The sequence below is a fragment of the Eleginops maclovinus genome, chromosome 6, assembly GCF_036324505.1.
Source record: "Eleginops maclovinus isolate JMC-PN-2008 ecotype Puerto Natales chromosome 6, JC_Emac_rtc_rv5, whole genome shotgun sequence".
NCBI lineage: Eukaryota > Metazoa > Chordata > Actinopteri > Perciformes > Eleginopidae > Eleginops > Eleginops maclovinus.
Window position 1 is genome coordinate 22,894,017 of NC_086354.1, and position 16,023 is coordinate 22,910,039.

General features: G+C 41.5%; 1 protein-coding gene across 7 annotated transcripts in view; it reads right to left on the reverse strand.

Moving 5' to 3' along the window:
* Window positions 1–16,023, reverse strand: part of LOC134866079 (partitioning defective 3 homolog) — a 244,430-nt gene that overhangs the window by 36,490 nt on the left and 191,917 nt on the right. The gene's annotated exons all lie outside the window — the stretch shown is intronic.

Sequence of the window (16,023 nt, forward strand, 5' to 3'; positions counted from 1 at the left end):
AAGGGGAAGTTCAAAATAAGTAGAAACTGTACATTGCTATCAATCATCTACAGTAGAAGAGTCAGGAACCAGTGATTGAAAGAATGGAACATCCCATGTGCGGAAAAGGAAAATATATCAAGAAGAAAATGACATGGCTCATCGACGCGGACTGGGAGAGTTTCCCTCCCTCAGACAAGCGAGGAAGCTGTCAACACTTCATCGCCGCTTCCTTTTCCTGCACTAAACTATCACTCTCTTCCTCTCCTAATGTCTCCGGAGGCTGTTCGGAATAAAAGAAGAAACAACAGAAGATGAAGCTCTCCTCCTCCTCCTCCTCTGCCGGCGGGATCTACCCGCTGGCAGCTCTGACACCGGTGGTCGGCGTGGGGCAGAGGGCCACCGCTTGTAGATGTCTGTTTCTTGTCAAAACTCCTGAAGCGGACAGCATATGGAACAGGATATGTGCAGAAAAGAGAGGGGAAGGTGGCGGCCTGACGTCTCCAAAAGTATCAGGTAATGAGGGCTAATTGAGATGCCTTTAATCTAGAATGCTTCCTCCATGTGAGGTGATTTAAGAGACCAATTACCCATCAAAGAGACGCCCTGTCATCAAGGAGGAATAATGTAACTGGATTCTTGTTTATAGGACAGGAATGCACGAGGACTTAAGGAACTGGAATCAAAGGGATGTGTCTGTGTCTAGCTTATACATAAAGAGTACTTCAAACTCGAAATGTTAAATTGCTTGACATTAAATACCCTGTTTGTTGAGCTCTGAGGAAACAGGAGGCTAACAACTTTGAGGATTGTGACATTGAAGCTGTCCCAAACGCCGATACGTCTACGATATCAATGTTTCAGATCATTAACCTCATGGGTTTTTGAGCAGTATGCATTTTTTTAAGCCGGCAGCTTTTTATTTATAAGGTTTGCTAATTAAGGTAGAGTACACCTGTTGGTAAAAAGCATCAGGGCATATTCCATCATTATGATCTCTCGTATTTTGCTGCTCATCTAATTTTTTGTTATAGCTACAGGTTGTGAAAAAATATTGGGACTCATGTCATAGCGTCTCATGACATTTCAAATATTTGTTTACTTATTTTTTTACTTACTTCAGATACTCAGATAAGCAGATTCCATACTGGGTTCATCATAGATATCACCACCCAATCAAACACACTGATGAAGGGTAAATGAATGATCATCTTCTGGAAAACAAACATGGTAAATTGGGGGACAGGGTTCATATAATTTGGACTATTATGGCTTTAGAGGTTCTCCTTTTCTGTAGTGTGTCATATATGTTTTGGTCTGCAAAGGCTAAAATCCCAAAGTGGAGTTTCTCTCCCAAAAACTTCCCCTCTGCCTCCAACGCCTCCATTGGACTCCTTTGTTTATTTCCAGAACATAGTGACGTCACTATAGCGCCCCTACACATTGTACATGATAGGCTAAGGGGCGGGACATCTCAAAGTGGTTGACCAATCGCAGAAGAGCCAGGCAAGCTAACCAATCAGAGCAGACTGGGCTCTTGGATCACAGCCAGTGTTGCAAGACTAAAAACCACCTGTAGTCTCGATGCTTTCAGGGAACCGTTAAAGAGCACGGAGGCTCCGAGTTCCCCGCTCATCGACTCCATGACGAAAACACGCCTCCCTGGCACTGAACTATTAATACGCCTCCTCACAATGGCAGATTAGCATAAGCAAACGAGGGCCAAAAGGAGCGATTAGGTTTTTGTTCCGGCAAATCTCCGCAGAGCAGCTGTCGGCCTCATTCACGACGCCGCAGAGTCAGTTCAGCGCCGCCACAAAAGGCCGATGGATCGCAGATATCACCATTGAAATGCAGACGGTTGAAATAAAAGATCCAAACACGCAGATACACACTTGGCTACAATCCTCAGAACAGAGTCGAAAAAGGAGCTTCAAGAGTCTTTCTTGGCAATCCTAATTAGTTTAATGAGGTTCTTTCTTTCCCTACCACAGTGAAATTCATCCATTCAATGAAATAAAGAAAACAACTTCTGGTAACGTGTGTGTGTGTGTGTGTGTGTGTGTGTGTATGTCGAGGGGGGGCGTGGGGGATGATTGCATTGAAGACGCTGAAACAGGGGGTCTCTTAATCCCAAATGAAGTTACACTTATCAAAGTGGAGAGGAAACAACAGGGGCTCAGTTCAATGCACAACAGAAGGGGAAAAAAGACTCTCAAGATTTATCTCTCTGGAGAACAGTCAACTTATTCCGCTTCTAAGCTCATCAAAAGTTTCATCTGCAGAAACACTGACACGCTGTTAAAGTTGCAAACAATTCTTGGGTAAAATACATTAGTTTTGTCTCGACCTTTAACTGCCAACTTCAAAGGACACGTGTGTTTTGTGTACCAGTCAATCCTCAAATGAAATGCTGTTAAATCCCAGGTTAAAGTACGTTAGAGGGAGGAGTACTCAGATGTTGAGTAAAAGTACAAGAACTCAGATCTTGTACTTGAGTAAAGTGGAAGTACTCAGAGGTCTTGTACTTGAGTAAAGTAGAAGTACCAGAGTGTAGGAATACTCTGTCACAGTAAAAGTATTCTAAATGTTCCTCCAGTGAAAGTAGAAAGTACTCTCCTCTAAATGTACTTAAAGTAGCGACAGTAAAAGTAGTCATTGTCTGATTGGTCCATTTCAGAATAATATCTCTGATATGTTTTATAATGATTGATCATTAAAGTGTTCTCAGAGCTGGTAAAGGTGCAGCTAGTTTGAATGGCTTTGTATACTGCAGGGTACTGCTGGATTTACTGCAGGTGAACTACAGTCTGATTTAAGGGCTGATTATATTTACCATCATTCATCCTAATCTGCCTAGCAACTAACGGTATTAATACATGTAGTGGAGTAAAAGTACACCATTTACATCTGAATTGTAGTGGAGTAGAAGTACAACGTAGCATAACATGGAAATACTCAAGTAAAGTATCTCTAAATTGTACTTGAGTAAATGTACTTAGTTAATTCCCACCCATGCATGATTCCTCATAAGGTGACAATCAAATGACTTTAGGAACTCCAAGGTTCACAAAACTTCAGGTTTATGACCATTAGAGCAATTTATAAGCAATTTGAGTAGTTTAGAAGTATAAAGAACATCACAAGTTGATGCATTTGGTTTATATTTGTAAAATGAAAAAATACTACTTGTAAAAAAGCATGTTTTTAGTCCTGATTGCAGAATATGTTCAAAAGTATAGTCAACAATAAGGCATTAGCTCTCTCTTCTCTTCCTCAATCTGCAATTAAAATCACGCCTTTCATTTATATTTCCAGTTTCCAGCTTTCCCTCCCTTCACCCCGACCACCCCAAACCTCCACTCTCTCCTCTCCCTCCCTGACACCGTCTCCACCTCCCTGCTCTAAATAAAACCCGGCTGCCGCTCGCTGAGCTCTGCTGACAGCTTTAGAGGGACTCCCTGTTTTCTCTGCCCTCCGAGTGGGAAACCTGAAGCCTCTGCACTGTGGGGAGCGTGCTGCCATGGAGCCTGATTTCCATTTCCTGCCACCGCACACTCACACACAACCACACACATCTAATGACATTTACTCGTGCCGCTATCGGATCTCAATCTCAGACAGAAAAGACTCAGATCTGGAGCAGACATAATCTCATCCAGTGGCAGATATGGTAGTGAAATGATCCCTCTTCCAGATAAGACAGTATATGACCAAGTTGATGAGTGTGATACATCTAAAGGAGAACCAAATGTCTGTAACATAAAAATCTCCGTTGCTGCGGTGCTGTTCTTCTTCTTCGAGAAGTCTAAAGACAGCAATAACAACAAAAACATTGGCACATTTAAACCTAAGCACAACGGATACACAACAGAGGTTGTACACTGTATATGGATTTCAGTATCTCTGGCCCACAGGGGACAATGCGCTACAACAATGCATATGAAAATAACACAACTGTTCCGAAACACATGCGGATTAAGTAACATCTACATCAGGGGTGTCCAACTTTTTTCACCGAGGGCCACATACAGAAAACATACGAACAGCTGGGCCCCTCACTAGAGGAGAGGGATATTGCCTCACACAAAGTCAATCAAATGTAGGTCAGTTATTCTTGATACTTGAATATGTTCTAAGAATAAAAACAGCCTACATCTCAGCTCTCCATAGGGTTTCATTTCTCTGGTTAGCAGCTCATCCCTTAAAACAGGAGCCTTAGCTTGCTGATAATAAGGGGAAATATGAAGGCTATATTTCAAGCTAGATAGATAGAATCGGAGGATGAAAGCCTCTTTATTTGTCACATGCATGCACACAGCAGAGCACACACAGTGAAATTGGTCCTCTGCATTTAACCCATCCTAGTTCTAGGAGCAGTGGGCAGCTATCGTGCAGCGCCCGGGGAGCAATGGGGAGGGGGGATTGGAGGTGTCCGGTGCCTTGCTCAAGGGCACCACAGCAGGGCCTAGGAGGTGAACTGGGACCTCTCCAAGTAGCAGTCCACTTTCCATATTTCAAGTCTGTTCGGGGACTTGAACCGGCGACCCTACGATTCCCAGTCCAAGCCCCTACTGACTGAGCCACTGTTACACAAATAAGTTATTGGGCTTTTTTTCTTATGAACTTCGATTTGTTAGAAAAGGTTTTCAACTTTAGTTCTCTGAATTTATTTGAAAAGTGGGTATAATATATTTTAACATATATATTTAACAAGTAAAATGCAAGACAAGCACACGTTTCATTTGTGGGCCCTATTCAATTATACTTGTTGAATTAGTTGAGGGCCGATTCAAAATGGTCCGCGGGGCCCCATTTGGTCCCCGGGCTGTAGTTTGGACACCCCTTGATCTACATCAACTTGACAACACATGCCAGAGTTCACTAAAAGCGCTAAATAAATGACACGCTGTAAATATAAATAAGCTGCAAGAAGCTCAAACGGGGACACTAAAGAGTGACGCACACAGCTGGGACGGAGCGCTTCCAGGACTATAAAGCTGGCCACTTTATTGTGATGAAAAGCACACAAACATCCACTCATGCCATGCAGTTATAGATATATTGTGTGCAGATCACATTCATCCTTTAGCAGATGCTTGAATCATAAGCGTCTCATACTGACAACTCAAAGATCTGATCCCTTCATCATGATGCCGAGACCGTCCTGACAGTAGAGGCCAGTTCATCCGCTCTTACAGTAAGTGAACAATATATCCACGCAGTGCCACAGGTCACGGTTCACCATCTGATGAAAATGATGTGTGCTGGGGATGTGGCGTCTGAGGCTGCAACATTCAAAAGATTTGCAACTGTTCTGGCCGGGCAATCATGAAAGCATTAAAAGCTCACATCCCCCCCCGGGGCTCCCCACAACAATCCGGCGGTTCACATGGCGGGTGATTCCCACTACAGGACTCTCTGCTGCTCGGCTGTTTGGCTCCAGAGCTGCTGCTGTGCATCACATGAGAGAGAGAGAAGCCTCCAGGCGGACGTCATATCTAAGCATCGGAAAATGAACGCGGGCCAAAAAGCCTTTTGTAGAAGTTCACATCCAGAGCAATAATATGAGCGGGAGCAACACGACAAGGATTGCTAATAGCTGCACACCCCACATCACATAAAAGAGGATTCCTAATCACCAGTGTTGTGTGTGATACCCCAGGGGGAGGAGAGGGCACACACAGAGCACACAGCTGGCCTGGTTCATCAAAATCCCGCTTTATTTCTCTTCTTCTCGCAAACCAGAGGTGATATTATCTGTGAGCGGCATAACAGACGCCACCCCCCCCCCCCCCCCGCTGCCTTTAAAGCAGTGCTTTTCATTCTAACGCTTTCCCATCGTTAATGATTAACCAGAGTGTGGACAGCATGGCCGCTCGCACAACACTTCAAAAAGACAAAAATCGGGGGATTCAATTGCTTTAATAGGCCCGAGCCGCAGCGGTGCCGGAGAACGCACACTTCAACCCGTCAATAAATGTCATGGGCTATTTAAAGATGAGGGCTCTGATGTAATTTTTATGCTGTGTAGGAACATGTCTGTGGATGTAAGGGTAGAAGACGTGCGGGAGGAAAGACGGAGAGGATCCAAGACGCGAGTGTGTGTTTTTCCCCCGGTAATGAGGTGCAGCAGAAGCCGAGCACAATCACAGCTAATCACAACCCAGGCGGGCTCTCTCTTTCTTCCAAGAGGATCGTAAATATCTTAGTTTCAAAGTGACGGTGTGATGAAAAAGCTTCCTCCGCTGCCCTGTGGCCTGTCATCTCTGTGTGTGTTTTCTCATTTCCCCCCCGCCCCGCCTCTCCTGCACACTCTGATCTAATAATCGTGAAGTTGAGAAGCGGTGCTGGATGAAGGGACTCTTGTGTGTACGTAAATAATAGAGCTTCAGATTTTTTACCTTCACCTCTTTAACCCCGCGCTGCTGCAGGTATTTTGTTAGAAAATGAGCGAGACATGAAAAGACGGTGTCTGTTTGACAGTGGGGAGCAGGAACATGAAGCGCATAAATACATTAATACTGGATGTCATGGGTTGTAAGCGGCAGCATACGGAATGAGGAGAGGAGGAACAGGAGCGTGAACATTTTAGAGGATGTTGCAACGCACTGTAACTCTCCGCAAACTTTCCCCCTGCATCTCTAATGACTCCCATGTTTCATACGCTTCGTTAGACAAGACTCCCCTTCAATACAACCAAAGTCCCAGTGTACACTCTACTGGAACATCCCGGTCTGAGTTTGATATTCAGAAAGAGGTCATCTTAAAAGATGCACCAACACTTACGGTATGGCTTATTTTAACTGAATGTACTTGCATGTTTCGTGAGTTTGTTTCTTCATGTTTTTTGGGTTGAAACACGTCGCAAACTTTCCCGCTGCATCCCTAAAGTCTCCGATGTTTCATACGCTTCGTCAAACAAGAGTTTTGTTGCCTTCGATTACAACTGAAGTCCCAGCTCACTCTCTACTGGAACATCTGTGTTTGAGATTTATAATAGGGTCATCAAACCTTACACATGTTTGAAAAAGTGCAGGTTTTAAAAGATTTAGGTCAATTGAGACCAGCTCTGTGGCTCGTAGGATGCTAGTTTACTTGCCGGTTTCTTGCAGTTTGTATCTTCATGTTTTTATTCAGAATCAGAAGTACTTTATTTATCCCAAACTGGGAATTTTTTGCGTTGCAGCAGCGAAATACGAAGTCGCTTTGTTGTCTTGGTTGCAACACAGTCTAAGTTTTCAGATTCTTAACTTAAGTAAGGTTTTGAAATACACAAAGTAAAAGTTTTAAGTAAAAGTCCCAAAAATTATGACTTCAAAGTAAAAGTTTTACACTTTGTTTTTACAGAATATTATATTCTCTAATTTTGTGTAACTCACAAATAGATTTAGAAGCCTTTAAACACTTGTTTTCTGCAATGTGGGGCCAATTTACTATCGATATACTACTAACTAATACATACTACTCAAAAAACTTCAACTAAATTAAGTGTAATCAGGCTTTAGTGTGTATTAAACTAAAATGGAGCATTGTCTGTCAGCTCAGATTTGATTTCTGCTTCTTTAGAGGTAGTATGTGCTCATGTGTTTCATTGTTGGTTTATAGGCTAATGCCTGAATAAAGGCAGGTTCACCTTGGTGTCTTCTTTTCTAAGGTTCCATGCTTCTGTTGTCTAACAGAATAAACCATATTTATTTCTTTTGTATTCATTTGTAGTTGATATTGAGGTAATCCAAAAGTAACGGAAAAAAATGAGGTTAGTAATTACATTTGTTTACAGGTAACTAGTAATTGTAACTTCATACACATGTAAAGCAACCCTCCTAACCCTGAATGTAATGCAACAAAGAAAAGGGGCCAATGCACAGTCAGGGGCCCCTCCTGCAGAAGGACTAATGGAAAGGAAAAAGTGAAATCCATCCGTGTGCTACCTGAAAGTCGACCCCAGACGTATATCTGCCTCAGTGGAGATCGCAGCAGGTTCGTTTTGAGTTCTGCTGACTGACTGACAAGAGCAAAGCCTGGTTGTAGAGGCAGTGGAGGAAGCTAACGGGGAACAGGCTGAGCTAATCAAAAGCAGCAGGCTCTCTGGGTCTGTGGGTCACCGTGCCGTGATTTAGACCTCAAGAAAAATGGGATATTCCTGGTAGAGCTAAGTCTCCACACACACACAGAAAATAAGCACATTTACAGTGACCTACTCCTCAGTTTGACCCACCTGTCATCATCACACACACTCCATCCATCCAACCCATCTCCTGTTATCAGAACCAGACCCCTCCACTCAGTGTGGATTATGCTTATACGTTAGTCAGAGCAGGCATCCGACTGTCTTAAATCAAAAATGCTTATTAGATTAAATTGAATCCCCCTTCTTTTACCTCAGTCACATGTTTCTCAGTATGGCCCAGTTTAGGATGAGTAAGTGCTCAGTGGTGTCTGCAGGGGGATGTAATGGTGGAGATTGATCTGCAGGAATATACACTAACGGTCACATGCACTAAAACAGAGCTGCAGCTGACAATTATATTTGAAATGATACAAGACATTTATCTGTAGTGGCCGTGTAACCACAGCTTCAGTTTTAATTGCATCTGGGATTTGTTCTTGCACGTGATCCGCTGATACAAGTGTATGAAGTCAGCTATTATATAAGTGCAGAAAAAACAACACAAATATCTCAAATAACTAAAAATTCACAGAATTATGGTTTTATTAAAAAAGTTAAAATCATCCCATCTCAAAACCAGAATACTACAATTGTTTCATGTATTACTATTATTTAAAATGATATATACAGTATATATCCTATTATCTTAATGTCTTTATGTATGGACCTTATTTATTACTTTAAAAAGTATGTTGCACTTACTAAGGCCAGACACTACTACAAACTACACTGCATGTATAATACATGGAAGTCACACACACAGACACACAGACACACAGACACACACACACACACACACACACACACACACACACACACACACACACACACACACACACACACACACACACACACACACACACACACACACACAGAGGATTCCAGTGGACAGCTGAGTGATGTAAAGTGCTATCCATAACACCAAATGTGGGTCAACAGCCTCTTAGGGTCACACAGAGATCTGCACGCTGCCCCTGTGCTTTAACCCAAATGGCCAAGAGTTCCTCACTTACACCCCTCCCTCCCCCTCTCTCCCACTGTGACAGACCGCATCCTCTTCTCAGCGGGAGATAAAGCACATGAGCCCCGAACCATTAACGGCACGCTAATGTGCAGCGTACTGTCACAGTCAGTCCGGCTCCACTTAAGCTCCCTCAGAGTGCTATTAGGAATGTTGGCAAATTCTTTGATCTGATGAATATTAAATACCTTAAGTGGATTCCTCAGAGACGTTCGTGACATTAATGGCGGCGCTGCTTCCAGCTCTTTGTGACTTAAGGAGTTTTTTAAAAAGTAAGCTTGAAGGGTGACAGCCTGAATCTGTGGTCTGGCTCCAGGAAACCGAGCGGGGAGAGTAAATGGAAGTCATTATTTTCCAACAGTATACCGGGGGCTGTCAAACCTCAATACCTCACAAATTGTTCTCATGAAGCCCAAATGTGATAATACACTGCTATAGTGTGTGGTTACTTGATCGTCCATGTTTGTTAAACTAGTTTGAAAAACGTTTTTTCCTCCAGATTAAAAGAAAAAGTACAACTCGTATTGTTTTTAGCTTGTATCTTTATTCAGATATATACGTCCCTTAGTATATTACAATGTTATCCACTGGGAACATGCAATGTGAATTTAATCTGTGTAGTCTTTTTTTAAACCGCACACAGCTTCTAAAGTGACGATAACCTCTGTTAGCTTGCTAGCTAGGTAGCATCTTTAGCATCTAGTGATCATTAGCGGTACATTTACCTACTAAAAAGTAATGGTGGCTTCTTTTTGACAGCAGTATAGAGGTACACCACCTAAATAGCAAATAGAAACCAAAACGCTTTTATTGGTAAAGTGCTTAGGTCACCAAAGCAAGGTGCTGTTAGCGTGCGCTACGTAGCCAAGATGGAGGTTGTTGAGCTTCAGAATATTTTAGAGTTCCAGGTTCAACTTTTTAAACGTTATAAGAGCACCATCCAGGTACTTATAGTGCATTGGTGCATTGGGATAGACTCAAAAAAGCAGATATAAGTACACAAGTACACAATTTGTGACATAGGGTACAATGCTAGGCCGAGTTAAATATATTTTTCATATTTTCAGCAGCAGTTTCACGCTGTTGTTTATTTCCCGTACATTATGTTTCATTTTGAGAGAAATCCTCACAGGCTCTTCACACGGACAGTCAGTCAGTCTGGCTCCAAATGGGAGAGCATGACATCATCAGACCAGCAGACATGGTCAATACGGGAGATCGCCTTCAGACTGTCAACACACACACTAGACAAAAAAAACACACACGCTGAAACATGACCCAACACAATTGTACTCAAACAAACTAACAATAGATTCCTGTTTATATCATTTTGTAAGCTGTTCTCTCTAAACCTCCCGCTGTGTGTGTGTGTGTGTGTGTGTGTGTGTGTGTGTGTGTGTGTGTGTGTGTGTGTGTGTGTGTGTGTGTGTGTGTGTGTGTGTGTGTGTGTGTGTGTGTGTGTGTGTGTGTGTGTGTGTGTGTGTGTGTGTTTGCCACATGTCCCACACTAATCACTGCTTGCTTTCTGTTGTTCAGTCTGGTACCTCAGTGTCCCCGGGGCCTTCCCTGTGTGTCTGCGGCTTTGTGAGACACATTACTCACAAACGGAAAGGATTCAGACAGAGTTTCAGTCCCCAAAAACTAAATTTGATTCCAACATTATCAGTTATTCAGATATGACGGGCGTTATGTCAAGTGCTTTTGTTTACTGTAGCTTACAGAGTAATGAAAGAGAGGATTGTTCTAAGGCTATTGCTGCCAAATCTTGAAAGAAAACACACTTTTCAACGTGATTATTGGCAATAAAAGGTACAATTTAACAGTCTTTGGACAGCTTTGGTTGAAAAAAACACACTGTAGTCATGTTGATCATGAATCAGAGGCATCTTTTTAAGAAAAAAGGACACTTTCTAGATTTACGTTAATGCAGATTTCCATTGCAAACTGGCTTTAATACACAACTAGCCATGAAACTGCATAGAAGAACTTTTATTTTACGTATTTAATTGATTGTGGGGAGCCTCTTATTAACTAAGTGTATTACAAGTGTATTGAGGTACAGTTTTAAAGAAGAGCCTTTTATAATGTAACAAATGAACTTATAAGGAAGGGGGAAATATTGTGAAAACACCGTTAAATATAGGATATATTCCCTTGATTGTAAATGTGTGAACGGTATTATCTTGGATTACTGTCCATGTTTACTTAGCTCAGATCAAACACTTAATTCAGTGTCAGAGAGGTGATTATTAAATATCATCACAGCAGGTCGTCTGCTACTAAAATTACAAAAATATGAGACTTAATCCTCGTCATTAATGTGAATACTGCACTTAAAGGGAAGCCTGTTATTTTTCCCCCAGTTTTTGGTATTTAAAACAATCCTGAAATTTTGCTCGATTTTCTCCTGGTTAAAAATGTCCGGATTTCAATCACAAAACATCATACCTAATTATTCTGCTCATCCCGAGTGACGCAGTTCCACGACAATAAAACTCTGTGTAGTAGATTCCCCTTTGAAGCGCTTTGGAGCTTGATGATTATTCAGTGCTCGTTGTACAAATAAGAAAAACTCATTTGTCTCAACAAAGTGGCGACACCAATAACATGCCTCACCGGCTCGTGGCCTCAAAAGGAAATGAGAAGATTACATTTCGAGCTGTTTAAGTATTTGTTCAAATGTGCCGCTCTTGACTGTTTTGACTGACTGATTATTTAATAGTTATTGTTGAGGACATTTTTAAAAGTCGCAATTTTGAAAAAATAACTACAATTTGAACATTTTTCGAATATTTTTTAAGAAAAAGTCAGAAATTATAATTAAAAACAGTCCATTTTTTGTTCTAAAGAAGGAGTCAGAATAATGAAAAAATAGTGGGACATTTTTAAAAGTCAAAATGTATTTAAAAAAGTTAGAATTTTTAGGAAAAAGTCAGAAGTTTGAAAGATTATTTTTATTTTAAAATGATCACTTTTTTCCTGAAAGATCTGCCTTTTAGTTTTCAAACATCTGAAATAATTTCCATAATCAAAGACCTTTTTCACTTCAGGTTGGTAGCAGGCCACCCCAACTAGCCACATAATATCAGGACATTCTGATGCACGGTTTCAAATTAAAACAAAAACACCTTTGGCAGAATTTTTAGGAAAGAGTGCTTATTCTGAAAAAAATAATCTGACATTTTTTCAAAGTTGACATTTAGAAAAAAATTCTGAAGTTTGAAAAAAAGAATCTGATCTTTAGGAAAAAAGTGATAATATTAAAGAAATTGTCAGAAATTAAAAATAGTATATAGTTTTTTAGAATTTGCGAGAGTGGATTGGAAGCCTTTATGACACACCTCTCTAGACTTCCTGTACACATTTTATATGAAATGGTTCAATTAAGTTATCTACACATGATCAAACTAATATTTCCAGCCACCTACATCTGAGAAATGCTTTCTGTTGTGACAAAGAGCTAACTGTATGTAAAGACTTTGACTTACAGCACCTCTGTTGACTCCAGAATACTTAGCTTTTAAAGCTTTCAAACAAAACTTCTTTACAAACCCTTATAGCCAAAACAGCGAGTTTGTTTTTTGTACGAGGGCAGCTCTATTCTATAACTTTTGGAACATTTGCTTTGGTTTTCAGCCCTCCTTTAAAAGCCGAGCAGACAAACAAAGCACACAAAAAAGGGAATTCTGTTTTTGCCAAAATACGGAGCACTGTGGAAATAAAGTCTTCACCCGACAGCTCTCGTTCCTACCCTAGAACACCCAAACGACCCCTAAAAACCCAGTGAGCCGTCCTCTCCCCACATCCATAAAGGATTCCCCCGGGGTACCGAACATATCTCCACTGTAGCTCTTGGCCTTGATCCAGGGATTAGGAGTGGCCTGTCTCTCCTCACACCCACTATAACCGATTCCACCATATAGGAGCAGATGGCTGCTGACAGAGCCCAACTTTACACAACCTATGTCACGCCCCGCTCTCATATACAGTGGGGCAAAAAAGTATTTAGTCAGCCACCAATTGTGCAAGTTCTCCCATTTAAAAAGATGAGAGAGGCCTGTAATTTTTATCATAGGTATACCTCAACTATGAGAGACAGAATGAGAAAACAAAATCCAGAAAATCACATTGTAGGATTTTTAATGAATTCATTGGTAAATTCCTCGGTAAAATAAGTATTTGGTCACCTACAAACAAGCAAGATTTCTGGCTCTCACAGACCTGTAACTTCTTCTTTAAGAGGCTCCTCTGTCCTCCACTCGTTACCTGTATTAATGGCACCTTTTTGAACTCGTTATCAGTATAAAAGACACCTGTCCACAACCTCAAACAGTCATACTCCAAACTCCACTATGGCCAAGACCAAAGAGCTGTCAAAGGAGACCAGAGACTAAATTGTAGACCTGCACCAGGCTGGGAAAACTGAATCTGCAATAGGTAAGCAGCTTGGTGTGAAGAAATCAACTGTGGGAGCAATTATTAGAAAATGGAAGACATACAAGACCACTGCTAATCTCCCTCGATCTGGGGCTCCACGCAAGATCTCACCCCGTGGGGTCAGAATGATCACAAGAACGGTGAGCAAAAATCCCAGAACCACACGGGGGGACCTAGTGAATGACCTGCAGAGAGTTGGGACCAAAGTAACAGAGGCTACCATCAGTAACACACTACGCCGCCAGGGACTTAAATCCTGGGGTTCCAGACGTGTCCCTCTGCTTAAGCCAGTACATGTCCAGGCCCGTCTGAAGTTTGCTAGAGGGCATTTGGATGATCCAGAAGAGGATTGGGAGAATGTCATATGGTCAGATGAAACCAAAATAGAACTTTTTGGTAAAAACTCAACTCGTTGTGTTTGGAGGAGAAAGAATGCAGAGTTGCATCCAAAGAACACCATACCTACTGTGAAGCATGGGGGTGGAAACATCATGCTTTGGGGCTGTTTTTCTGCAAAGGGACCAGGACGACTGATCCGTGTAAAGGAAAGAATGAATGGGGCCATGTATCGTGAGATTTTGAGTGAAAACCTCCTTCCATCAGCAAGGGCACTGAAGATGAAGCGTGGCTGGGTCTTTCAGCATGACAATGATCCCAAACACACCGCCAGGGCAACGAAGGAGTGGCTTCGTAAGAAGCATTTCAAGGTCCTGGAGTGGCCTAGCCAGTCTCCAGATCTCAACCCCATAGAAAATCTTTGGAGGGAGTTGAAAGTCCGTGTTGCCCAGCGACAGCCCCAAAACATCACTGCTTTAGAGGAGATCTGCATGGAGGAATGGGCCAACATACCAGCAACAGTGTGTGAAAACCTTGTGAAGACTTACAGAAAACGTTTGACCTCTGTCATTGCCAACAAAGGGTATATAACAAAGTATTGAGATGAACTTTTGTTATTGACCAAATACTTATTTTCCACAATCATTTGAAAATTAATTCTTTAAAAATCCTACAATGTGATTTTCTGGATTTTTTTTTCTCATTCTGTCTCTCATAGTTGAGGTATACCTATGATAAGAATTACAGGCCTCTCTCATCTTTTTAAATGGGAGAACTTGCACAATTGGTGGCTGACTAAATACTTTTTTGCCCCACTGTATACTCATTTGTGTACGACATGTTGATTAAAGGATGGTGTCAGCCACTCTAAATTATTCTTAATGGATGCCTGGCTGGCAAACACAGCAGGAGTGATAGAATACACCTTGTTCGTTTCAAGAGCTTTATACTCTGCCAATCGGCTGTATGGGGGACAAACAAAGGATTTCTGATTCCAATAATGAAAAAGAATAGTCTATATAGTTGCAAGAGATGTACAGATTAATACTTAATGTATAAATTGTATAATAAAGTAGCGATTTGTGATCTGCTTTGTTCACTTTTGGGGTGTTTGGAGACATTTAGGGAGACATTTTTGTACCTTGATGCTTAAAGAGGACATTTTCAGGTTCATATTAGTATTTATTGCCTTTACAGGCGCATGTCTCCATGCTTTAATGTTCAAAAAGCTCTTTATTTTTCGCATACTGCGTGTGCTGCAACACCTCTTTTCACCCTCTGTCTGAAACCAGAGCCCAGTCCTTTTTATCCATGTCCACAGATACTTAAACCTTACATTTTTAAGGCAGTTTTCTAGCTGGTGAATCTCTCAGCTACCTTCTGCTGATGAAATGAGATTTCTCAGGTGCAAAAGTTCAAGTATGTCTATGTGTTCAAGTTATGTATTTGTGTGTAACTGGAGGCCAAACATGGTGGCAGCTGATCAAAATTCTGTCCCTGTTTCAGCATTCAGTTTGACAATTTCACGCAGTCCTTCAAACATGACCCTCAAACAGAGATGTTCCCCAAGCTGCAGAAAGACGTCCTGTTCTGGAGTTAGTGGTGAGAACTCAAATCCATATTCCACACGGCATTGAAAGCCAACATCTTGCCTCGTGGATTATTCGCACATTTATGAGCCAGACAGCAGAGCAGCTGAGGCGCAGGAAGATGTGACCGAAGCTTAGATTTTTTTCTCAGGTCTTTAACGGATCTGAAGAGGGGAAAAGTCACAGCTGTGAGTTCTTCCAACTCCAGGTTAGTCTGGCAGAAAATAGCAGACAGCAGAGAACAAGAAAACTACTTTTCCACAAAGTTTCCCAGCTGAATAGTTCACTTTATGTTCTTGGCTTCAACGATGAATCTGCAGACTTTGAGTCACAGAAAAATGGAAACAAGTTTTCAACAAACACAACATTTTGCAGGCCAATATATTAGGACATCTTAGACATTATGACCTCAAACATGAGGTCATAATGTCTAACCTTTTTAATATGAAAACAGAAGAGATAAACAGATTGAGAAACGCTTAAAAATC